At 45.1% G+C, this 25,543-nt stretch overlaps 1 long non-coding RNA gene across 1 annotated transcript; it reads right to left on the reverse strand.

Moving 5' to 3' along the window:
• Window positions 1-5,933: 5,933 nt before the first annotated feature.
• LOC144093792 (uncharacterized) lies at window positions 5,934-11,442 on the reverse strand. The gene is made up of 4 exons (XR_013306331.1): window positions 11,374-11,442; window positions 10,538-10,622; window positions 6,882-6,939; window positions 5,934-6,116 (listed from the first exon to the last, which is right to left on the reverse strand). It is a non-coding gene; the product is annotated as an uncharacterized LOC144093792 (long non-coding RNA).
• Window positions 11,443-25,543: the final 14,101 nt, after the last annotated feature.

A 25,543-nucleotide genomic window follows, 5' to 3' on the forward strand; every position in this document is an offset into this window, starting at 1 on the left:
CTGAGGACAGGGAATGCTTCGGCGACTTCTCTGGTAGTCTTGTCATTAAGAAAAAATAAGCAAATCTAAAATTCCAGCGCACGCACGTCGCATTTTGGATTTTTTACCTCATCATCGACGTATGACCGTGCGCATGTGTGCCCATATTTGTAAGTATAAATTGACTTCTTACTTCAAGTAAATGAGTTGTAAGTTCAGCGGGGTGCTTGTCCGTTCCTCTTTCTGGTCCTGTTGCCTAGCGCTGTTTGAATTTTCTCGCTACCATGGAACACCAACTGGCCCAACCTGCAGTCCTTCTCCAATTAACCTATCCTTTGCCAGCTGCACCCACGCTATTACTGCGAACTTCTTAATCGCATCAGCCCAACAAACTTTGTGCCGCCCCCTGCTACGCTTGCCTTCTCTTGGGATTCACTCCGTTACCTTTAAGGACCAGCGGTTATCTTGCCTTCGTATCACAGGCCCTGCCCAAGCCCGTTTCGTCCTCTTTATTTTGACTATTATGTCATTAATCCGCTTTTGTTCCCTCACCCACTCTGCCCGCTTCCGGTCCCTTAACGTTACACCTATCATTTTTCTTTCCATGGCTCGCTGCGTTGTCCTTAACTTAAGCTGAACCCTTTTCGTTAGCCTCCACGTTTCTGCCCCGTAGGTGAGTACCGTTGAGATACAGCTGCTGTACACTTTGCTCTTGCGGGATATTTGTAAACTGCTATTGATGATCTGAGAGAACCTGCGATATGAGCTCCACCTTATTCTTATCCTTTTAACTATTTCCCTCTCATGATCTGGATCAGCTGTCACCATCTGCCCTAAGTAGACTATGCACACATTCACTCCCAGTAGAACATACTCCACTCCAGTAGTCACCATTTAACCACATATTAAGACACAGTAGAGCATAGTCCATTGCTGTGCCACCATCCATGCACGCATTTACTCACAGTATAACATAGTCCACTTCACAAGACACCATCTACGCACACATTCAATCACAGTAGACCATAGTCCGTTCCTTCTTTCACCATTTAGAAACAAGATCACTGTCTGGTTTCCACTCGGGTAGACAGTGTCCTGAACTGTACTGTGAAGGGCTCCTGTCTTCTTGAAGGAAGCGAACATCACATACCTTTCCGCGTCGTACTCTGGGCAGAACATAATGTAATATTCTATATCCCTGCACACACCACATGAAGAACAAAGCGGAGATGATGTCATGTCCGTCGTATGCATCCAGGCAGGAGTACGAGCAGAGCCCGTGCGAGTTTGATTAAGTAGAGAGGCCTGGTATCTTTTCAGTCCCTTGTTCACCCATAGCTTGTGGGGCGCACTCCACAACGTACTAAAATGATCAAGCACCGTTTCTCTAAAGAGACTTTTTCCGTCTTGAGGTACTTTTTTGATGAATTTCTTTACAGCGCTTTAAGGGCGAAACTGTCGGCCACCTGATTGCTTCTGACTCTTATGTGAGAGGGTGCCCACTGGAAATATAGGGTAAAGCCTCTGCTGTGGAGATTCTGCACAAAGCGTAGAGATCTTATGGAGAAGGCATCAGCAAAGAAACAGTCCGCTAACCTCTGAAGGGCAGATTGTGATTCAGTTAGAATGAGATCAGGTTGAGCCGGACAAGACCCCAACTTCCGGAAAGCCGCCTCAATAGCAACACTTTCGGCCGTTGTGGAGGATACGACAGCAGTCAAGCGTACAGACTACTTACAGTCCAAAGAAGGAATGTAAAAAGCCGCTGCGCTAGCTTGTATGACCTTGTCCACAGAACCATCCGTCAAAATTTGAATATGGCAAGTATAGTCTGTTTCCAAATGTTCAAGTACGAGCAAACGCGTTGCTGCCAAAGGAAAGCTGAGCTTTGCGCTCACATGGGGAATTGTGACCTTACAGTCGAGGGTCGGAAAAGACCAGAGGAGTTTCAACCGTTTCCTTTGCCTTCGGGCATTAAGGCCTAAAGAACTAAGAGTATTAAGTGCCATGTAGGCCTTCGACTCATATCTCTTGCACAGCATATCTCTTGCAAACTCATATTTCTCATATCTCTCATTTCTGTTGCAAATGGATCGCCCAGCTACCGTCTCTCCTAGGCGGCCAAGATGCATTAGTAGTCTCTGAGAAGCGAGGACGCTAAGAGGTTTCGATAGAGACTCATGAAGTGCTGTCTTATTCGCAGCCGCCCCGCCTGGGGAACTCCAATGGCTCTTCTTAAACCCTTTCTGTGGACAACTTCGAGACGCTGAAGTTGTGATGCCGAGGGGGAAATTAAAGGTAATTGATACATTATCCGGCTGACCACCAGAGCTTCATGAAGTTTGACCATTGACGATTGACCATTGACCATTGAAGTTTGACCATTTCGCCACTGTAGACGAGAGTCAATAACTACGCCAAGAAAACGCCTGTGATTGAATTGGCGGATGCAAGAGTGACCAGGGTCTAGCGTCAACCGCGCTTGACGTCTTCCTACGCCTGAAAACAGAACAAGACCGAATTATTCTATTTATAGAGACTATCCCACACCTTGAAGGTAAGCTTGTACCGAGAGTAGAGCCTGTCGAGCTATCAGGGCTAATCGCTTGTGTTGGTAGCCAGTAATCAAAATACAGATGTCGTAGCATATATTGACATATATGGCTCGCCTTCCCGAAAACTTCGCACTTCCGCGGATCCAAAGAGGATACCGTTTAAGGCACTGAAGCTGACGGTTGAAGCTCTTACATTTGACGAACACTGCAGCTGCTTTGGGGAAGTAGCCTAGTGTATACTCTGCTAAAACCGGCCTGGAATGATCGGCTGCCTGCAGAGCATGAAGCCATTTTACAGGTTTTTTTTTTCCACGAAGTTGTTGACGCCGCACTGCATTACATGAATAAAAATTTGAGCAATAAAATTTGAGCAATAAAATTTGAGCAATAAAATTTGAGCGTGCGCGCGTGCGCGCGTGCGCGTGTGCGCGTGTGCGCGTGCGCGCGCGCGTGTGTGTGTGTGCGTGCGTGTGTGTGTGTGTGTGTGTGTGTGTGTGTGTGTGTGCGTGTGCGTGTGTGTGTGTGTGTGTGTGCGCGCGTGTGCGTGTGTGTGTGTGTGTGTGTGTGCGCGTGTGTGCGTGCGTGTGTGTGTGTGTGCGTGTGTGTTAGATGTTGTTTGTGATTCCAGAGCAAAAGGGTAAAATTAGTCGAAAATTTCGTTGAATAAAATTTGCTTCTAAGCGAAAAAAGCACCTTTGGTCAAATGTTGCTAAAATATGTTTCGAAATAACCTTCTTCAATGTGAAAAAAGAGCTTCAGTATACAATTACGCTAAAAAATGCACGCTGATTTATGAGTTTTCAAGTCGGCTGTGTAGCCCATTTCGCAAAGTGAAATAACCGCCGGTCAGCCTATGACGACCACTGTGCAGCATCCTGGTTAAACACCAGGGAACCTGAATAGGTCCACTCGGGCAATCCTGCCACGCTTAAAGGTAAGCATCGTATAGTGGATATTTTAAGTGTGTGAAGAGCCTGTAGCTCGATCCAAAAAAATTGCTGAAGATTCAATTGCCGAGAGCGACGATTTTGAAGATTAAGAAAATTTGGTGCACCGAGAGCCTTAGGTCGGTCATATTTGCCCGACGAATTCAGCATCATGATGGTCAACCCGCAGAATAGATGCCTCCAGAACAACTACTTTAGCGTTACTCGTTAGAGTCATTACAATACCAGGCAGAAGAAAAGCGGATATTTGAGAGCATGAACATTACCCTGCCCTGTTCCTTAATGATTCTGTGAAACGAGCACTCGCCAACTCTAAAGATCGCTGGCGTATGCGTTTTGATTTACCGTTCCTTTATTGCTATAATTGTTCACCCCTTCAACAGCGCTGCAACGTGCTCCGAAGTGCTGTGTTGTCGTCGTGCTGTTCTTTTCCCTGCGCTCTTCTTTCATCGTGTTGCTTTTCGCTGTGCTGTTTTGTCGTTGTGCCGTTTTGTCAGGCGTGCTGTTTTCACTCGTGCTGTTTTTTTCCCAGTGGTGTTTTGTCGCCATCCTTTTTCCCCTGCGCTGCCTTGTCGCTGTGACATTTTTCCTTTGTGCTGTTATGTCGTTCTGCTGTTTTTATGCGCTGTTTAGACGCATGCTGTTTTGTCGTGTGATGCTCTTTCACGGCACACAAAGAGTGATTCTTCCATGTCGAGAACATCGTATTTGTGGTAACAACAACAACTGCGTGCCTCTGCGCTTTACCAGTTCTCGCTTACCGCGCTGCCGGCTCTAAGATTCCGCTACCCGTGACGAGCCACACGATTTTAGCGAGGAATGATGTGAACCGCCAGCGGCGACAGAAGCGCATGAGGCGTGCTCATCGCGCCGGACATCAAAGGTAACGCAGGCGACGACATCGAGAGGCTGGGCAGATCAAAGGACCGGCGCCATATGAAGCAGCAAAACGAGATCGGCTGGCGAAACAACTAGGTGTGCCTTGCGGGCGCCAAGGAGAAGTATTATTTGGAAAATATTTCGCCAGCAGTGCATTCAGGCAAAATTAATACTCCTTCCGCACTCTGTTCACAACAGATTTTCTGATCGTCCGTCGCGTGTTTTTTGCTGTCTGCTATAGTTGCATTTCCTGATGCGCGAAAACAATTTTTTTTTGGACTGCTGCCTGGAACGCCTTTAAGAAGAAGAAATGGCGATGCTGAAATCTTTCCAGTGGATAATTACCACAGCATTACTACCACATTTTAGCTGACGCGGAATCAGGGAAAGCACATTTGCGCATATGTAAGTGGCGGTAATTACGGTGCAATGAGCTATAATTTCGGACGCCCACAGATCGCCGCATTGAACGATACAAGGCAAGAAGATAAAATAGAAAAGCGCAGAATATAGGTACACGCAGCTCTAACGCGGAGTTCTTGGATGAGTGTTTTAAAGCAAGACACATGGTTGATTTGCACGAGCTGTTCGCATTCTAAAGTAAACTGGAGCGCTTGCCTCGGCTGCTTCCCTTTCGAGTTGCCGCTCACGACTGGGCATTTGAAGTCTCATAAGAACTGCGCGAGAAAGACGTTAATTCGACTTCTTGAATTGCAGCCATCCAGTTAAAAGATACCTTTTGACTGTCGGCCTTCCCTTCCCAAAAACACATCTCTAAGCTATGAGAAACGCGACTGGTGGAGAGCATATTGGTTTAGGACATTTCGGGTCTTCAGACATACACGCATGCTACGCAATAAACGGACGCTTTTCCTTTTCGTCTCCGCATAAACAGTGCCTGTGCGGCCACGAATTCAACCCACGACACTATGCTAATTAAAAAAAATCACTGCGCTTCAAGGTCATAAAAAAGTATCCACACATCGCGAACAGTAAAAAAAAAAAACTCAGATCTAAATGCAACACAAAGTTTATTGCGCATGTATGCAAGTGCATTCATTTAGCTCGCTGAACTGGGGCTACTCATAGAAAGGATTACTGTTTCTAAATCAGACGGGGTTAACTTGCGACGTATCTCATTCCTTCTGCGTTCGCCAAACCAGTTATTTCAAATGTTATTGCGCCTTTGCAGGCCAATTCCTTAATTTATAGCTGGAGACCACTTTCAGTCACGAAGCAATTTCTCTCTTAATCTGCTGTGGGAGCCGGGATCGAGCCCGTCCGGTTCCAGGCTGACTAGAGTGGCACTACTGCAGGGAGGCCGTGCCCGCCCTGTGGTTGAAGCCGTGGGCCTTAATTCGGAAGGATCGGGCAGGGCGCGATCTTCAGAATTCGGGTAGTGAAAGGTTATAGTTCGGGAACGCTTCATTTTTTGTGTTCTTACAGCGAATCGGTCAGGGCTCCACATTGATGATCGTAAGAAGTTAATGATGCCAGAACCATGCATTCAAATGAAAAGCACATTTGCTGGAGTGATGTGAATGCTATTGGATCGAAGCAGGAAGGAAATGCATTTGGAGTCCTGATTTGTGCATTTTATTTTCTCATCTCTGTCAATGGCCGGATTCCCACTTTTCCTCAAATCACGCCTTCTTTCGCAGTCAACAGGATTCCCTTCACTGGAGGCTGTCTTCAATTCTTTCGTCAGGCATGGAAGACGCGCTCCGACCAGGACCGAATGGAATAAAAACGGCCGCTGCGAAGAAAATCAAGAGGAGAGAACGGATTTCATTATTGAATACATTCTTGTAGCGTGCACGTCGTGATACCCGAAATTTTGGTCGAGAAAACTATACACTGCTCGAGGCACGTGCACACAAGATGTACAGTGTGCAGTAATGGCTAACGCCAGCTTCATAATTCTGTAGCTTGACGAGAACCACATTCCTGAATTTTCGAAAGATCTCGAAAGTTTAACCAATTAAATTCGCTTCAGCATGCGGCTTAGAGCGAAGCTAGTGGCATTAAGACCTTCCAACTTAATTTTCTCTTTCTTGTATTAACCCTCTTTGTTCTATTTCAGAGTGAGAATATTCTTTCTTTGTAACCTACCCAGAAGCCGTACTATAGATCATTTAAAGCCTATGTTATAAGTAAAACAATTCCAGCAAAAGGCCCTGGTCGCATTTACATTTAGAATGTCGAGCCCTCACAAGAGCGTGGCAGCATTCGTTGATCCTCCGCTCCCTTGCACGCAAATTTTGACTGTACCAATATGACACGGCTTTAGGCAATGCACACTTCTGAACCCACAGATATGCAAAGAAGGCCTGCTTGCGGTGAACTGTGACACACTGTTAGCTTCTTCCGGCTATGAACTGCTGCAATACTCTGGTAACCGTCATCAGCGATGTGTTGAGCTCTATGAAAGCAAATGTTCTTGCTATTGCACTTCTTCGCATGGTCATTTGCTGTTTAAATTAGTTTATGTGTGGTTCTACTGTCAACTAAAAATTCGTACCAATAAAAGCCGCCGTGAAGACGATGAGACTTGAGAGGTTGGCCATGTCTCTGGAGCACTGTAAGCAGTCAACGGGAAACATTTCGGTAAGTTGAGGTATGTTCGGAAATAAAACGTTGTTCAAAAAGCGACGTCTCCAGGAGAATGCACAAAGAAACATCACTGCTGCAGTTCTATATTCTGTACTCTGGACGCGTTTAAATCTCTACAACAGTTATGAGAAGTTGAAGCAATAAAATAAACGCTTTACTCATAGAGGAAGGTGTTGTGGTATAATTAAATCATGACATTTAAAGTCAATCCATTAGTTTCGTTTCGGGGAATGGTAATTGGATCGTAGCCAGCAATTCTGGACAAAGCATTTTTGAATCAGAAACCTTATACGAACGCAATCTTTTCATACATGTGCAAGATTTATCTTTAACAATCAATATATCCACCGATTACCCGACATTAGTCTTGATTATTTTTTCATTTAGGGGACACTGAGGAGAACTCTCTCAATTCTTTTTTGTTAGCAAAGTCTGATAGTTCGGCATTTCATGGCTTTGGTGCCGCTTGTCTGGGAGCGAAAAGTGCATTTATGTCAAAGAAATTTCAATTCGAAATTGAAAAAGTTTTTCCCGCCCTCCAATTCAAACTCGGCGCACTCTTACGGCGTCACGGCGTCCTCTTATGACGTCACAGGATGGAGTGACGTGAAACGTGACGTAAACGGAGACTCCGTGATTTCTGGCGGCTAGCGGTGCGGCCTAGCAGCTGCCGAAATAAAAGCTACAGCCACCACACGTTGAAGGCATCTATCGGGGTTCGCCACCGTCGCTTCGTTTACGTTTGCACCGGCGTCTTGCAAGCGTTACGATGGATCCCGTTCCCGAACCCGACGACGTAGTTCTCGCAAAAACTCCGGCCTGCATTTCAGCGACCTCAGCCCCACAGAGCGTGCGATGCTTTTGAGGGAGCACGGTTAGGTTAGCCGCCGGCGAGTGGTTCCCCCTTCCTCAGAGAGCAGCCGTTGCTAATTAAATAACTTAACCCCAGTGCCGGGAGTCGTGAGGGGCGAGGACAATGTCGGCACGTCGCGCCCATCGGAGGCTGGCCGAGGCTTGGGGCCAATGGATTGTGATTCCTTGAAAGGCGCGGTTGCACGATGCAGCAGGCGGCGTCGAGGAGGTTTCTCACAGTTGCAAGGGCCAGGTTATTTATTTTTTTTGGCCACAAAAAACGGATGGGTGCTCAAGGGCGCTCGCGTTTAAAGTTGGCGGCTTGAAAGTATAACCGACGCACGACGCCTCAACGGGTTCCGCGCGTCTCCGGAGGTACGCGGTCCACTGGATCGGGTTCTCTCGCCCACTTGCATGTGCCTTCAGATGTGGAATGAGAATGGATTAAAATAGCCGAGAGCTTGAAGAGAACAGCTCCGCCCAAATGCCGAAGCTATTGAATGGAGCCGCAAACAAACAAGTTGGAGGAGAGCGAAGTCACTGCCTCAGGAGGTTCCAAATCTCTTCTAAAGCGAAAGCCTTACTGGAAACGAACTTCCGATTTCGCCGTGGTAGTGCTCCGAGGAGGCACATGGCGTCACAACGCGCGCCTCACCGCGGAGCCGAACCGGTCTGGCCGGGCCGGCGGCGGCTGGCGCACTCAGAGCGAAATAGAGACGTGCTCCAAGTATCCGCCAGTGCGGTCAGAGTACGCTGAAGCCGCCGAACGCGTAGGCGGTGAAGCCCAGTTGGAATATAAACGGTCTGACTTTGTCCGACGTGACATCGCCGTGCAGCGCTCGCGCGCGCGTTACGCCGGAGTATAAACGCGCCTTAGAGCCTGCGCTTAACCGCTAACCAACGTATTCGGTGGCGGCATCTATGGGAGCCACTGAAACATCTCGCGCGCTCACTGAATAAAAAAAATCTATGCCGAGGCTCTGAACCGAACCAGGCCTCTGGCGTTTGAGGCGGAGACGCTACCGCGGCATATCGAGTGAATGCGCTCATCCGATGCAGAAGTCTCCGCGCTTTCGCTACGTATATCCCGTCCAGCAGAGCTACGCCAGCAGCAATTTTTTCTTACCTGCCTTATATCTTGTCTCCCGTCCCTAGTAAACCATTTCCTTTATGTAGTTCGAAGTTGACTGGCACAGCAGGGAACGTTTCGCCGGGCAAGCGTGCGAATACACAAGTGCTGCCTTGTACGATCACCGACCATCATGCCATCATTGTTTTTCATCGACCGTGGCGATCATCTGACCAGCCTTAACAGGCTTCTTCAAAGGTAAACTAGCACTTGAAGCGGCAGTTGCAGTTCCTCTGCCGTTCGGCTCTTGTAAAAAACAAATCCACGGGACACGCAAACCACATAGGCGCGAAGCGCCATAAAAAACCGAAATCCCCCTGGCTGCCTGTGGCGCCACCAAGCATCGGTTTTTTTTGCTTCCAACGTTCAGGTTGCCTTTTGTCTGTCCCCCTTGTGTGACAAATGTGCACTATCGGTTCCAAACAAAACTTACTTCGATATTTACCAACGCAAATTCCCTTTAAAGCCTCAGAGATCCGTGCCCTCCATTGAGTAAAGAAAATTCCTCCAAGGTGGGGTCTCTAGTGCTATGACGTCATCACGCTTGCACTTCCGAGATTGGACCGTGGCGGCGCTGCCTGTATTTTGGCTCTTGCTATTTTCTACCTTACAATAGGTTTGTTTTCAATAAGAGTGGCGTTTTTGTGATCAGGAGCTGGCATTCTAACGATACAAGCCAACTTCAATTTCTCCTCAGTGCCACTTTAACGTTTTTGCCGTCGTGCCCCAGCATCCTCCATTGGTTTCCTACGGCGCCGTTTTAAATGTTCGATAGAATCTATGGAAAAGAAAGATTTTACTACATATCAGAAGAAGGAACCATTGCCTTTATTGTTTTCTTAAAATTGTTTAACAATTTTGCAATTTTCAAAATTTTGTCCGAAGTTGCTCGACATGAAGGCATGCAATTCGAACAAATCAGGACAAATGCGGCCAACAAAGCACCTTTTTTATGGACTTAAAATATGAGAAAGCAATGTGGAGTGGATTCTCGGCAAGATAAATACTCCCAGGAGTTATAAACTTACCCGACCCCCATTGTGGCGTTCCTTATAACCTTCATTGCACCTGCTATTTGTCGGCTACCTTTACGCATTTGTGTTTATTATATCTGACTAGGAAGAGAAAAAAAGTGGAGAACGCTTAAAAGATAAGGGAGGGAGACAGGAAAGATCACCATTCGCCTGAGTGCTGTCTTTATTCCCACTAATCTAACTTTTGAAGACAGCAGCATGTCTTTGGGGTCCCGCATCTGATACGAAATGTTTTAATTACAAATGTTAGTCTTTCGAAGATGTACGCGTTTTAAGTAATGTGTAAATAACATTTTGATTATCATGACACTGAAAGCATAGACTTGTGAGATCCTGTGTACAAGGCGAAAGTACTTTGCACTAGCTCTAGCTTGCACTGGCGCCTTGATAAGTAAGGGGTCATGCTCCGTTTTAGTCGAATATAACAAAATCCAAAAGCTTCTCGGGAACGTGAAAGTGCCTACAAGGCGGACAAAGAGTTGTGTAATGCAGCGGTAACATATTATATCGAATGGAAACTCTAGTTCTGCGGTGAAGTGGTATACGTACCGTTGTACTGAAGCTGAGGCTGCTGCAGGGCTGGTTGGGAGAATGTGAACCTGGATGCGGAGCCCCGCTTTTTATCCGCTTGTCGCTGATGGCCAATGTACGATTCAGCCGATGAAAAATAATACAAAAGGTTCCACGAGGTTTGAATGATAAAGCAATTTGGATGATAAAAACAACTCGTCTAACAAATAACGACTGGCCATGCATGTTTGAAACGATGTGACAGGTTTTAAATTTATGGAGCTGCATGGAAAGTCCCGTTTGTTCGCAGTTATTAAAAATTGTTTTTCCAACATGATAGCGTGCATAGCTTTGCGTATGTCGAAACCAAGCGTTGTAAATGAAATCTTTCTCATTTGGAGTCGGCTGACACATGCCAACTCAATGTACCGATCCAATCATGTCCGGGCTGGCTCAAAAAACAAAAAGCCCTTCGCTGGATTCATGTTGTCAAATCGATGATACCCTTAATATTCATATTTAAACTGGACATCCCCTGGTTCATATCAGTTCAGCCTTGGTGATTACCGATCGTACTCTAAAAAAGGTCATCATGAAACAAAAAAATAAGAACACGTAGCTCAACAAAAGGGCCTCCCTCTATTCATATTTTTTTTTTATTTCAACATAAAGAAAAAGAACCTGAACCGGATTTTTTCACGATGTAGGCCAGTCTTTGACATTCAGGCTTTGCTACAAAATTTCTGCGTGGCGGAAGAAGTAAACGGAAAGGCATTATGTACAAAAAACGCGTGCTTTACAGCACAGTCTGGGTCACCCAGCACACCATAATTAACACGAGCGCAAAACACAAGTATTGAGAAAAGTTCACAAACCAAAATCAGAGTGCGCCTCTCTATTTCAGGTGGTCGTCTCCCCAAGGCGTCCATGCATCGATGCGCCCCAGAAGACTGGTTTGGTTAGCGGCTTGTCCGTCTTGCTGCTGCAGTTGGACCACCCTGGGGTGCTATATCGTACAAAACTGTATGGGTCATTGGACCCATTGCAACGCTGAAATGCGCCTTTCAAGCTTCCGCCAACGGCACAAAATTGGTATACCGATTTGTGCGCAGCTGGTCGCGCATTCTCGCAACCACTTCACATAAAGCACAACAGTTACTGTGTGACACTTGTTGCCGTTCCAGCCACACGTAGTGCACGCTAGTACCCGACATCGACAAGTCAACGCAAATAAACCGGTGCCCTGTGCTTTGCACCTCTCTCAATTATTTAATCATCGATGCTTAGTAACTCTAATAGAAAAAAATTTTGCATAACAACCTTCCTCTTTTGCTTCTCGGCTTGCAGCTGAATAAATGCAGCAATGCGTGAACTTTGTCTCCCAGCAGGTCTTTCGCAGTATGTCGGAGCATACGCGAGCTTATACACCCACTTGAAAGAGATTAGAAGTCTAGTGCTCTTGCTTGGAACACATTAGGAGGTAAAGGGGCTGCGGTAATAGAGTATCTCTGCCACTCGAAGGATCACCAGTGGGCGGGTGGTGACGTAGGCGAGTCTGTATAATCAGTGACATTGAAACAGTCTCCTGCTGCCCGCCGTACTTAAACGGGACACAGTTTAAAAAAAGGAAAAATATACTAAAAGGACTGGGCGGGAAATAATGAGTTGTTTCTGGTATTTCACCCTATTCTGTCCCCGTGCACCAACTGAAGAAAACCTTACTCTTGCGATGAGCATTAAAGGTGATGAGTACTTTTTAATAAGATGATTCTTGTTTTCTTGTGTGCCCGTTTTCAGCCTCAATTTTTTTTATTCGCCACTTTTGTAAAATCTCGAGGACAAAAGCACAGAGCTAACGAAAGTCCCCTTCATTGCTTCACAGCTTGGTCTCCGAGAGTGCGAATAATTACAATGTTCGATAAGAGATGAAACAGCGGATGGTGCCTTTGATAATCTTTGCGATCCCCAGTAATGATATCATGCGCGCCATGGATACCATCTAAATATGGCAGACCTCTATATTTTTCGCATGAACTCGCCTTGCCATTATAACAGGGATGCTGTGCTGATTTTTCTTGCGCATTTCTGAACAAATGGCAGAAAAATCAACCAGCGTGTGAAGATTTCAGACTGCTAAAAGATCTGGACAAAATACGTATGAAGGCAGATATATTCTGCGGAGCTGCAGAGATATAATTGATCCAAGCTATGCCTGACTTCTGTTTAATTAGCACAAGCACAGACTGCTTCTCGAAAGTTTATGTCCCTCTATTGAAACTGGCTTCGAAGCGTCCAAATGTTCTGTCCACGGCGCCATCTTGCCCTCCGTACGGGTTTCAGCAAAAGCTTGCGTGCGTATCTGTGCGCTGCTGCTTGTAGTGAATTCAGGAATAAACAGGAATAAATCAGGCGAATAAATAAATAAGGCAAACCCATGCAACTATCGTCTTTATGGCACTGCATGGCACTGCATAGCTTGGCACTCGAACGCTGTTTCGTCAGCATGGGTATCAAAAGGACAAGGTAGGAGTAGCTCTATTCAACATAATCTGCGCTCTAGTTTCAATTCCCTGGTCAGATGCGTTACATTTGTGTTTTCAAGCTGAAGGAAGGCAATCTCAGTCGAGGCGGACTAAGTTGATATCAGAAATGTTTTTGACAGGCAGATATTCTGTAGCGACTGCTTTGCATTGTACCAAAGTGCTCTTTGCGGACTCTTGTTACGCTGTCGTCGTAATTCTTATTGCAATACCAACAAGCCACACTGCATCTATTTAAATGTCAATCAAATGTTGCTGGCCGCAGTGTAGTCACGCGCTCGGTGTAACACAGCTATCGCTTTTGTCCTGACTGCGAACGGGCCAACGTCCTTACACCGAAATTCGCATGGAGTCCCTCAGGGTGGAGTGCTGAGCCCAGTTGTCTTCAACCTTGCTCTCATCGGCCTGGTCTACGTATTGCCACAATCTGTTTAGATCTCTTTATATGCAGATGATATCTTTATATGCGCATCAGGGGTGACCCGTCCTCAAGTTCGTGCAAGACTTCAAACGGCGGCATCGATATTGACATCTTATCTTCGCTTGCAGGGCCTGAACATTTCGATCAAAAAGTGTTCACTTGTGGCGTTCACACGAAAAATAATGTCACGTTACACCATTCGCATCAATGGCGAAGCGATTCCCTATGAGAGAAGCCACAGATTCCTTGGTGTTGTCATCGACAGGAACCTCTCGTGGAGTCCACATATCTACGACATGAGAAAGAGACTAATTGCGATTGTCCACGTCCTCTCCTTCCTCGGGGGAAAGTCCTGGGGCGCATCAGTGCGCTCGATGCTACAACTGTACCGTTCCCTATTTCTGGGCTACATGCGGTACAGTCTTCCGATATTCAGTTCCATTAGAAACACAAATATCGAGATTCTTCACAGTGTGCAAGCGCAAGCTCTCCATATCTGCCTTTGGCTGCCTAAATGTGCATCAACAGGAGCAAGTGTTCTTTTTGCCCGGGAACATCCTGTTACTACATACATTGCTGTTGACACAATGAGAACACATATCCGCCACCTCATACGGGTTCCCTGTCATCACCTCGCAACACTCGCAATAATTAGGCCGCGTACTGCATTCGCCAAAATCATTGAAGCCCATCGCGCATATCTTCCATCGGTGTTCACCCCTGCGTCAAGACTATGCTCACTCTTATGGAGTCTTCATGAACCTCGGGTTCACCTCTGTATTCCTGACATTGCGAAGAAAGCTGGTGTATCACAGCCCGCTCTCAAAAAACTGACATTCAATCACCCGCATTCTTACCACAGTCACCGCATACATGTTTACACAGATGGATCAGTTCACTCGACCAGTTCTGCGGGGTCTCTGGTGATACCAGCCAGATCCATCTTCATGAAAGTGAAGACGACCTATCCAACATCTTCAACTGGTGCGGAACTCGCAGCCTTACGGGCTGCGATAGAGTTCATCAGTCAAGGACCTCCTCATGACTGGACAGTTTTCACTGACTCTAAAGCAGCCCTTCAAGCCCTGCAAGCTGCGCTACGCCGCGGGTCGCAGGAACAACTAGTTGCTGAGATCCGTCTTCTGTACCACGGCACCGTTTCCAAAGGTCATGACATCATTTTTCAATGGCTGCCAAGACACTGGGGTATTAACGACAATCACCAGGCGATGCGGCTCCGCGTTCTGCTCACAACGACGAACTTCCAGTGAAAATCCCAATATGAAGACCTGATGCTGCGTGTAGGCTTCGCCCTTTGGCGCTGGAGCTCACACTTTCAGCGTGGTACACGGAAGAGTTCTGCAACCTCCGCCTCAAGGCAGAGGTTGCTTATGTAGCCAGCCTCTTGTTTTCTGGTGTGTAGGCTTTATTCTATATAAAAAACACCGAGCTTAATTTTGAGCAATGTTCTGAGCCAATTAGGTGTCATCATCAGTAGCATGACTACACCGACTGCTGGGCAAAGGCCTTTCTCATGTCTCTCCCATTAAGCCTGTCCTTTGCCAGCTGCACCCACGCTATGCCTGCGAACTTCTTGATCTCTTCCGCCCATATAACTTTGTGCCACCCACAGCTACTCTTGCCTTCTCTTGGGATCCACTCCGTTACTCTTAAGGAGCGGCGGTTATCTTACCTACGTATTACAGACGCTGCCCAAGCCTATTTCATCCTCTTTATTTCGGCTAGAATGTCATTAACCCGCATTGGTTTCCTCTCCTACTCTGCCCGCTTCGTGTCTCATAACGTAACACCTATCATTTTTCTTTCCATGGCTCGCTGCATTGTCCTTAACTTCAGTTGAACCCTTTCCGTTTGCCTCGACGTTTCTGCCACGTTGGTGAGTACCATTAAGATACAGCTGTTGTACACTTTTTTCTTGAGGATTATTGGTAAACTGCTATTGATGATCTGAGAAAACCTGCGATATGAGCTCCGCCACATTCTTATCATTCTAGTTATTTCTTCCTCATGATTCGGATCAGCTGTCACCACCTGCCCTAAGTAGACGTGTGCCTTTACCACATCCAGCACATCGCTACCATTAGTGAACTGGTGTTCCTTTGCTAGAGTGTTGAGCATTACTTTGTTTCTGTGCCTGCTAATTTTAGACCCACCGTTCTGCCCTGCCTGTCTAAACCATTGATCATGCTCTCCAGTTCATCTTTTGAGTGACTCAGCAAGGCAATGTCATCAGCGAATCGCAGATTATTTAGGTATTCTCTATTAATTCTTATCCTCAACTTTTCCCAATTAAGGCCTCGGAATACCTCCTATATTATGCTATAGTATACGCTATATACTATATGCTGAATAATATATATATATATATATATATATATATATATATATGTATATATATATATATATATATATATATATATATATATATATATATATATATATATATATATATATATATATATATATATATATATATATATATATATATATATATACATATATATATATATATATATATATATATATATATATATATATTATTCAGCATATAGTATATAGCGTATTGTATAGCATAGCATAGTTTAGCATAGCATAGGTATAGGCTGATTCAGAATTTTCTTGAAAGTGAGAGGAACTCCAGCTCTCGCCTGTCGTAAACTTAGGAGCTTAGTTGGTGAGTTGAGTTGTTGAACGCTACAGCTGGGATTAGCCTCGCTTATGCTGCCGGCAATTGCTCCCCCGTAGCGTCACTTATATCTTAATTATGACCTAAAAGCTGATGAATCTTCCCCGCTATGCGCACAGTCAATTATAATATTACAAATTCAACTCCCGCAGTCACCATCTATTCACAAGTTCACTCCCAGTCGAACATAGTTCACTCCGGAAGTCGCCATCTATGAACATATTCAGATACAGTAGAGCATAGTCCATTGCAGTGCCACCGTCCATGTACGCATTCACTCACAGTATAACATAATCCACTCCAGAAGACACCATCTGCGCCCACTTTGAGTCACAGTAGAAAATAATCAGTTCCTGCTGTCAACACTTAGAGACAAGATCCGTGTCTGGCAGAAATGTTAAAAGAAGGCGTGCAGCCTCCCTTTTTTATGTCTGGTTTCCACTCGGGTAGAAAATGTCATGAACTGTACTGTAAAGGGCTCTTATCTTCTTGAAGGAAGCGGACATCATATACCTTTCCACGTCGTACTCTGGGCAGATCAGAATACAATATTCTACATCAACGCACAGACCACATGAAGAACATAGCGGGGACGATGCCATGCCCGTCTTATGCATCCAGGAAGGAGTACGGGCAGAGCCCGTGCGAATTCGATGTAGTAGAGTGGCCTGGCATAATCTCAGTCCTTTGTTCACGCACGGGTTGTGGGGCGGACTCCACAGGGAACTAAAATGATCGACCACCGTTCCTCTGAAGTGTCTTTTTCTATCTTGATGTACTTTTATTGGTGAATTTTTTTACCTCCGACTCATGCTTCTTGCAGAGTCGATGGAGAAGGGATTGCCCAGCTACCCTCTCTCCTATGCGGCCAAGATGCATTAGTTGACTTTGAAAAGCGACAAGGCTAAGAGGTTTCCATAGAGACTCATGAAGTACTATCTTGTTCGCAGCCGCCTGAGGAACTGCAATGGCTCTTCTTAGGCCCTTTTCGATGAAAAACTTCGGGACGTTCAAGCTGTGATGCCGAGGGGGAAATTAAAGGTATTTGATACATCATACGACTGACCAACAGCACTTCATAAAGACTGACCATTGAAGAAGGATGGTTTCCCCATTGCTCACTTGCAATGCAACGGATCACCTTGAGACGCGAAGATAGAGATGAGAAAATCGCGTCGTCAGCTCTTCGCCACTGTGGACGGGAATCAGTAACAACGCCAAGAAAACGCGTGTGATTGAACTTCTGCATAAAATAGTGAAGAAGGTCTAGCTTCAACCGCTCTTGACGTCTTCCTACGCCTGGAAACAGAACAAAGCCGAATTTTTTCACTTATAGAGACAGTCCCACACCTTAAAGGTAAGCTTGTACCGAAAGTAGAGCCCGTCGAGCTATCAGGGCTAGTCGGTTGCATTTTTAGCGAGTAATCCCAATACAGATGTCATAAGCACATATTGAAATACATGGCTCGCCTTTCCGAAAACTTAGGACTTCCATGGATCCCAAGAGATTCCCATCGAAGGCACTGAAGCTAACGGTTGAAACTCTTACGTTTGAAGAAGACTGCAGCTCCTTTGGTGTTGTAACCCAGTGTATATTCAGCTTAAACCGGCCTGGAATGATCAGCTGACTGCAGAGAATTAAGCCATCTTACAGGGTTTTTTTTCACGATCCTGGTGACGCCGCATTGAGTTATGACCATAAAAATTTGCGCAAGTACAATACGCTTTGTTTGACCGAAAGCGGGGATGGAAATTTCCAGTTTATGCACAACTTTTTCTTTCCTAAACTCTCTCGCTTTGGCCTTCGCAAGTCGCTTAGTTTTATTTTGAAGCTAATTCTCGTAATTCTCGATTCCTCCAACACTTGCTCATCCGAGAAGTTCGCTAAGCTGGCAGTGCACCTGTAAAGTGCTCATTTCGTGGGTGGGGAACAGCGCGACGAACTCAAGTAGACAAGAACACAAGACATGCCTGTGTTGTTTGCACTGTTCATCACCTAAGCATCTCAACCGGCAAACTCTCGCAGCTTAGCATTCTTACCGAAGGAGCATCACGGATAAAGTGTTCTTCTGCGCTAGCTTACTCCAAGCATTAAAGAGAAAAAGAATGCTCTAAAAGATCCGAAAGAGGGGCACAGAAATATTTTTACCCATTATTCTCTGGTGACTATTCGAAGGCACTCGCTATCGAATAAGAATCTTCTGCATACCAGCGGGATGCGGAAATTACTGTGCTACCACTGCGGCCAATGCCAAGCCTGAAAAAATCCAACAAAATGTGGCAGGGTTTTAATGCAGTTAAAGGGAGCAGAGCTGTGAATCATCTGTTTATTCATGGTGGCTCATCATTTTATTTTGATGGATTGTCACAACGTGTGCCGACAATATTAGATTCAGGTTAAGCTCTGATCGATCTAAAGCGACAGTGACCGTGACAGAACTTTGTTCTACAAATTAAATACTCAGACTCTACCTGTTAACACGTGGATGAAAAGGTATACATTTTGGCGCTTAATTTTACCTGCCGTCTGTCCAATGTACCGGAAGCTGTTCAACACTGTTTATTACCTGCAAGAATGTAATTCTGTTTTGACATGTCTTGTAGAGGTGCTAAAGGAAGGCTTTAGTTTATATTCTAACAAGGTTCGCTACACTGCGGCTACTCACCCTGATTACAACCGTAGGACAAGTCTTTGCTAATTTGACTGCATAGCCTGTGGAAAACGCTCATGCTAGACCGCAAAACTGAACCTATTGTTTTAGCCAGAAGTTACGTCACGAAACGAAGCTGCCCCCTTGAATCCCTCTACGCAATGAGATTTAGTATTGTCCCTCGTCTACGTTTTGGAAAACCTGGTGAATTAGTAAACTTGAAGGCCTCGCCTTCGAGGGAACGGGTTACGCGAGCCGAGCTCTCCCGACGAGTGACACACCCAAAGTCAATGCCTAAAAAGCGTATTTTTCGAACCGAAACAATGCTTCAAAGGCTTTACTTTAGTTGTAATTGGTGCTCGCGCGTTTGTTCCCTATTTGTTTTATTTTCAATTGGTTTTGCATGAGATATCCTCTGCTTCGATGCGGGCTTGCTCTCTCATTTATTTTAGGGTTTTATGTTTTTGCTCAGTTTTAGAATACAAGGCAGTGACGCAGGGGCTGACTGTGGGATTAACTCCATCGATTTGCTTCCGAGGTGGCGGCTTTTGGTATCGACAAGCTGACATCGGCACAACAAGCGCCTGCCGCGCTGCCCTGTCACCGTGACATGACACCTCTCCTCATGCACCGCGACGAATAGATGATTTGCCGATTGTGCTGCCGCTTAAATGAGGACAGGGCAGCGACAAATATGCTGATTGTGCGATTTGCGCCGGTGGTTTGCTTAAAAGGTATAAAATTTTTGTGCTTAATTTTGGCTACCGTCTGTACAATGTACCGAACATAATTCAACACTGTTTAATGACCTGCAAGAATGCAATTTTTATTTGGCATGTGTTGCAGGTGTAGTAAAGAAAGGCTTTTATTTAAATTCTAACAAAGTTCGCTATATTGCGGCTACTCACCCTGATTACAAACTATATGACAAGATTTTGCTAATTTAACTGCATAGCCTGTGGAAAACGCGCATGCTAGTCCGCAACACTGAAACACTTGATTCAGCGAGAAGGTATATCAAGATACGAAGGTGCGCTCTTGAATCCTTCTACGCATTAAGATTGGGTGTTGTCCACCCTCTACGTTTTGGAAGCTCTAAAGAATTCGTAAGCTTGAAGGCTTCGCCTTCCAGGGACCGGGGTACGCGAGCCGTGGTCTCTCCCGACGAGTGATACACCCATAATCAGTGGCAGAAGATTGATTTATTCCGGACCTAAACAATGCTTAAAAAGAAAGAAAATAAGAAAACAGGCGGCACGCCTGAGAATACCAGAAATAATGAACAGAGTCGAGAAGACAGTTAAAAAGAACTACATAGAGAATGCAGTAAGATGCGGATAAGACCAAGTGGCAGCGATGAAAGCTTGGAACGCTACATGACAGCTGGCTGCTTGCGTAGCAGCCACTCCCGCCAAAAGGCTGTTCCGTCCTTGCAGACCCCACTTCCATCTGCGCTCTTCATTCCGGTATGGTGCCGCCCCGCGTTCCGTGAACATCCCGCTGGCTCGGGCTGACCGCCGAATCCGTCACCACGCTCTGGCAATGAGCCCCCATGTAGCCCTTCGCGCGCCGCTTCGCTGGCCTTATCAAGGAATCCTAGCATCGATCGTCACATCTGTCGAGCAAATGTGCAGTCTTGCGCAGTAGCCCTGCCTGTGCGCGCATCTAAATGACCGGAAGATAGCGCGCACATTTCAAATGTCTAAAAAAGAGGCCGTAGAGCCCTACAAACTGTAAGTTAATTACTACACCTTGGAACACCCTTACCCGTCATTGCTCTCGACTGAGTCGCTGAAAATAGAAGGCCAGACAGAGAGTCAGAAGTTGGAAATTACGTTACGCTAACTTTTATAAATGCAGCGGTTCCTTCTATAAGAGAATTCCTAACAAAATAGCACTCTAATACCGCTGAAATAAAGTATTTGCGATACAAACACTACATATTTATTGTTCATCAATCTTAATAGAAGCTGGAAAAGCCTCCACTAACACTTCGGTTATGCGTATTTGGTGCATGATACAGATGCGTCGTATGCGTCGTACGGAAGTACACAAATCAGCTAACAATTTTCCCTTAATGCTTTATTTTTTAGGAAACTGGGAATGACTGACGAATAAAACCAAGTATTCTTATCAATCTTCGAAACTTTTTGGAAAACATGCTGTTTTTGCAATGATCAATGCTCATCCACTACTGTTGCGCGCATGCGGTTGCACAAATCTGGACCTATTGTTTTTATGAAAATATGAGCAAGGCTACTCACATAGCGTTCAATACGCCAGACAGGTATGCAAGCTCGACTGCACTGCTATCGCAAGGGCAAGATAGATGCAGTTGTGCGATATGTGTACACCAAGCCAGAACTTCAATTCTCTTGTATTTTTCGGAACGGATATCTCTTGCATCTGACGGCATTCAATCTCATTAGAAGCAGCTTTAAAGTCAAAAACACAAATTGTAATCACAGAAATGTCTGCCAAGGGAAGACCATTTGCAGAGACTAATATATTAAAGAGCGTAGTAGAGTTAGAAGAGATTACAAACTTCTTTCATATCTCAATAACAACCAGTGAGATGCCATGGAATGAAGTGGCACACAAATTTTGCCGGCCGCCAGATTGTCACGCGTACCTTTGTAATGCATCGACTCTTCTATATCATTTCTCTTCCTTCAGTTCACGCTGTGCGCCAGCTCGCCGCTTTATCAACCCTTTATCAAGAGTTGAATGCTTAGGAAAACAAAAGTCAGTTTTAATTGTAATATTATTCGCGTCACCTTTTAGGAGTGCACGAAGGAGAAACAAATTTAATCGGTTATGTAATCGGTTACGTAATAGGTTATAACAGGCACGTGCCGCGATCATTTGCTCTCTACCGTTGACTATCTACATCTCAGGTACCCATGAAAATCTCGTGCGTGCTAATCCAGGAAGTGTGAGGTAGCGATGACTCTCATTCGGTGCATGATCCACCGTTCTAATCTTTACATCTGTAGCTTCGGTATCAGCTGCACAATTGTTTGAGCGGCTTGTGGTGAAGTTGAAACATTGGAGTACTTCATACTCTCGTCCCGGAGGTTTGCACGTGAGAGAAGGACGCGCCTAGAAATTATTATTACAAAGTAGGAATTTACTTTGTTGGTCCCTCTTCTCCTCTCCTTCGGTGCGACCGCCAGAGGTTTTGCATTGCACCACGTTTGCAAATACCTACCCAGTTACTTAACAGCGACCGACACATTCCATCTAAAATTTCAAAATTAGTGGACTTTTCCTCACCTGTCCTGAAAAGAAACAGATTTTTTTCTGACTGCTGCCTGCAACCTACAAAAAATAAAAAGCTCCCAGAAATAAAATATTTTAGTGCGTTAAAATAAGTCATCAGTGATACTTCCTCCTTGGCGGGGAATCATAAAAATGCACGTTTGTAGACCTAGTTTAGGCAACGCCACTCACAGTGCTATGAGCGAACTCCATCGGACGCGCACGCCTAGCCGCGATAGCCCATGGAAGCCAAGAAGTTAAAAGAAAATGATTGAACTTCCTCACTTCTGAACCTTCTAGCCGAGCGAAAACATAGCCGGCGGGATTTATAGTGACCAAAGCCATGAAGACCTTGATACTTTATGGCAGGCCGTCAAATAAGAGGATGCGAATCTAAGCGATAAATGTCAAAATCAAAGCTCAAAGCTCAACGTCAAATTTCAAAGTTCAAAGGTGAATGGCTTCGTCTCACGTCGAAAACCAAGTGATCACTGGTCATCGGTCACGTTATTGCCGGTCATTAGCTATGACCATACCATATTGGCATATCACGGATATGCGCAGCAAGACACATAGTCATACATAATCACAGCCATATTCAGATATTTTTGGGGAGCTGTGCATGGTTTGAATTTCCAGGCGAAACTCTAAGGTGTAGTTCAAGTGGTAGAGTTCTCGCTCTAAAATAAAAAAAAGTTTGTTGCTGCTTCATCCTTAGTGGGTGTTTGTAACGTCCGACAATTGCTGGTTTGCACGAGGCCGTTTACCTACTCAAGCACACTGCACCGCTTGCTTAGGCTCGTTCAGCTCTCAAAGAGAACACGCCGTCATATCCATCAGAGGGCGCTACATCTTTCCGCTTCTGCTGTTTTGTGTCACCGCGCACGACTCGGCATTTGAAATTTCATAACCTCAAGAATAATGCCGTCATGGGTTGCTCGACGGGAAGCCGTCTGTTCAAATCCAGTTTATAACAGTGCGCCATTGATTCTTCAAAAAGACGTCTCTGAGTGATGAGAAAAGCCATTCTAAGAGAGCATATTGAATAATGACACATCGAGTATTCAAACGCACAGCATCAAATAAAGAGGTACTTTACGCTTTCTTCACAAAGCCGGGCCGGTGCTCACAGGCATTAAACCCATGATACCGTGCTCAATAGAAATACAAATACTCAATAAAAATACTCCCTGAAACTCTAGAGATGATGCAAATTATATTGGGCATGTTTGGAACTGTACTCATTTAGCTCTCGGAACAGGGGCTACTTATAGAAAAGATCACTGTTTCAAAAGCAAACGGGGTTAGCCCTCGACATGTCACCTTCATTCTGTGTTCGACAAACCAGGTGTTTCACTAATTATAATGGTTCCAACTCCTTTGCAGGCCAATTTCTCACGTTTGAAGCAGGAGACTACTTTGACTCGGAACGAAATTTACATCTTGAGCTCCACTGGAACCCGGGACCGAGCCCGGCCGGTCCTCTTGTCGAGCTGGGCGGGCCGGGTCCAAGGAAAGCAGGATGACACTGTTCGGGCCGGTCTCCATTTTCAGAATTTGTTTAATGAATGGGGCGTTCAGCAGCACATTCATCTTTTATTGTGCATAAAGCCGATCAGAGAGAGCTTTATTTTGATTACAGTAGGAAGTTAACTGGGCCAGAACCATATTTGCTGGAGTGATGTGCATGATACTGGGAGCAAGCGGCCAGGAAATGCATTTGGAGTGCGGTTTTGTCCACTTTATTTTCTCGCTTCTGAGAATGGTCATTGATTCCAATTTTCTATGAAAGCATGGGCACTGGCGCCATCAACAGGATTCGCTTCATGATAGGTTGTCTTCAATTCTTTCATCGGGCGTGGAAAGCACGCTCCGACCAAGATGGAATAGATGGGGTAGAATCACTTGAGCACCGGTCAGAATTGCCGCGGCGAAAAAAGTCAAGAGGAAGGAACGGATATCATTCCTATGTGGATTCTTGAAGCTTGCACGTCACGATATCCGACATTTGGATCGCGAAAACGATAAACACTGCGCTGCCTGTACACAATTGAAAACATGATAGACGTCGAGTGCATTAGTTTCAAGGTGGGCAGTGTGCAGTAATGGCTAACGCCAAATTCGTATTTCTGTAGCCTGACGAGAACAATTTTCTGGAATATATATAGTATTTCTAGCGTTTACCTACACTAATTGCGCTTAAATATTCGGGGCTGAGCTCAGCTAGCGACATTATGACACGACTTAGGTTTATTTCTTGCGTGCACATTGTATCAGCCATTTCAAATTGCGAAAATTCTTTCTTTGCATTCCACTCACGATTACTCTGTAATATCTATTGGTGGTTCTTCATTCGTTGAAAAATACTTTTTATTTTAGCTCACTTAAACGCCAAGCAATAAGTGGAACTTTCGCAGCAAATCCCACTAGACGCGTTTTATTTTTAGCATGTCCTGCGTTCGCAAGAGGCAGAGGTGCCGCGGTTGGTCCTCCTCTCCATTACTCGTAAGAGAAAACTTTTCACTGTACCGAGATAAGGAAATTGTGCGCAATGCACACTACAGAAACCACAGATCTGCAATGAAGGCCTGTTTTCTGCGCAGGGCCTACGTCATGTTAGCTTCGTCTTGGTCTTTTCTGAGTGGAACCTAATGAAGGCAACTGTTCCAGGTGTGGCACAATTTCACATGCTCCGATCATCTTGAAAATGCTCTATGTGCGGTTCTACTCTCAACTAGAATTTCGTACCTATAAAAGCAGCCCCGAAGACGATGAGACTCGAGAGGTGTGCCGTGACCCTTGAGCACTGTAACCAGTCAACGCGAAACATTTCTGTAAGTTGAAGCATGTAAAACGTCGCTCAAAAAGAGACGTCTGTAGGAGAATGCACAATCAAAAACATTACTGCTGCAGTTCTATATTCAATAAACGCCACGCGTTTATATTTCTACAATCTTAGAGAGAAAAAGAAGAATATAAATAAACGCTTTACTTATAGAAGAAGCTGTTGTTGTGTAATCAATTCATGACATCAAAACTCAATTTATTATTTTTGTTGCGTGGACTGCTAAGTGGATCATACCCAGCAATTCTAGGCAAAAGCATTTTTGAGCGGGAAACCTTATATGAACGCAATTTTTACATACAATGCAAAACTTATCTATAACAATCAATATCTCCGCCGATTACTCGACGGAAGTCTTGAATTTTTTTTTCTGTTAGCGTTCTTGCTGTCGTGCCCCAACATTCCCCATTGGTTTGCTATGGGAGTCTTAAATGTTTGATGGGATATATGAAAACTCTTTAAAAGAAAGATTTTCCTATATATCAGAAGAATGAAGTATTGCCTTTATTTTCCTAAAAGTGTTCAACAATTTCGCAATTTTCAAAATTTTTGTCGGAAATTACCCAACATGAACGGATATAATTTGATCAAAGCAGCACAAATGCGACCAGCGAAGCACC

This window comes from Amblyomma americanum, chromosome 6, assembly GCF_052857255.1.
Source record: "Amblyomma americanum isolate KBUSLIRL-KWMA chromosome 6, ASM5285725v1, whole genome shotgun sequence".
NCBI lineage: Eukaryota > Metazoa > Arthropoda > Arachnida > Ixodida > Ixodidae > Amblyomma > Amblyomma americanum.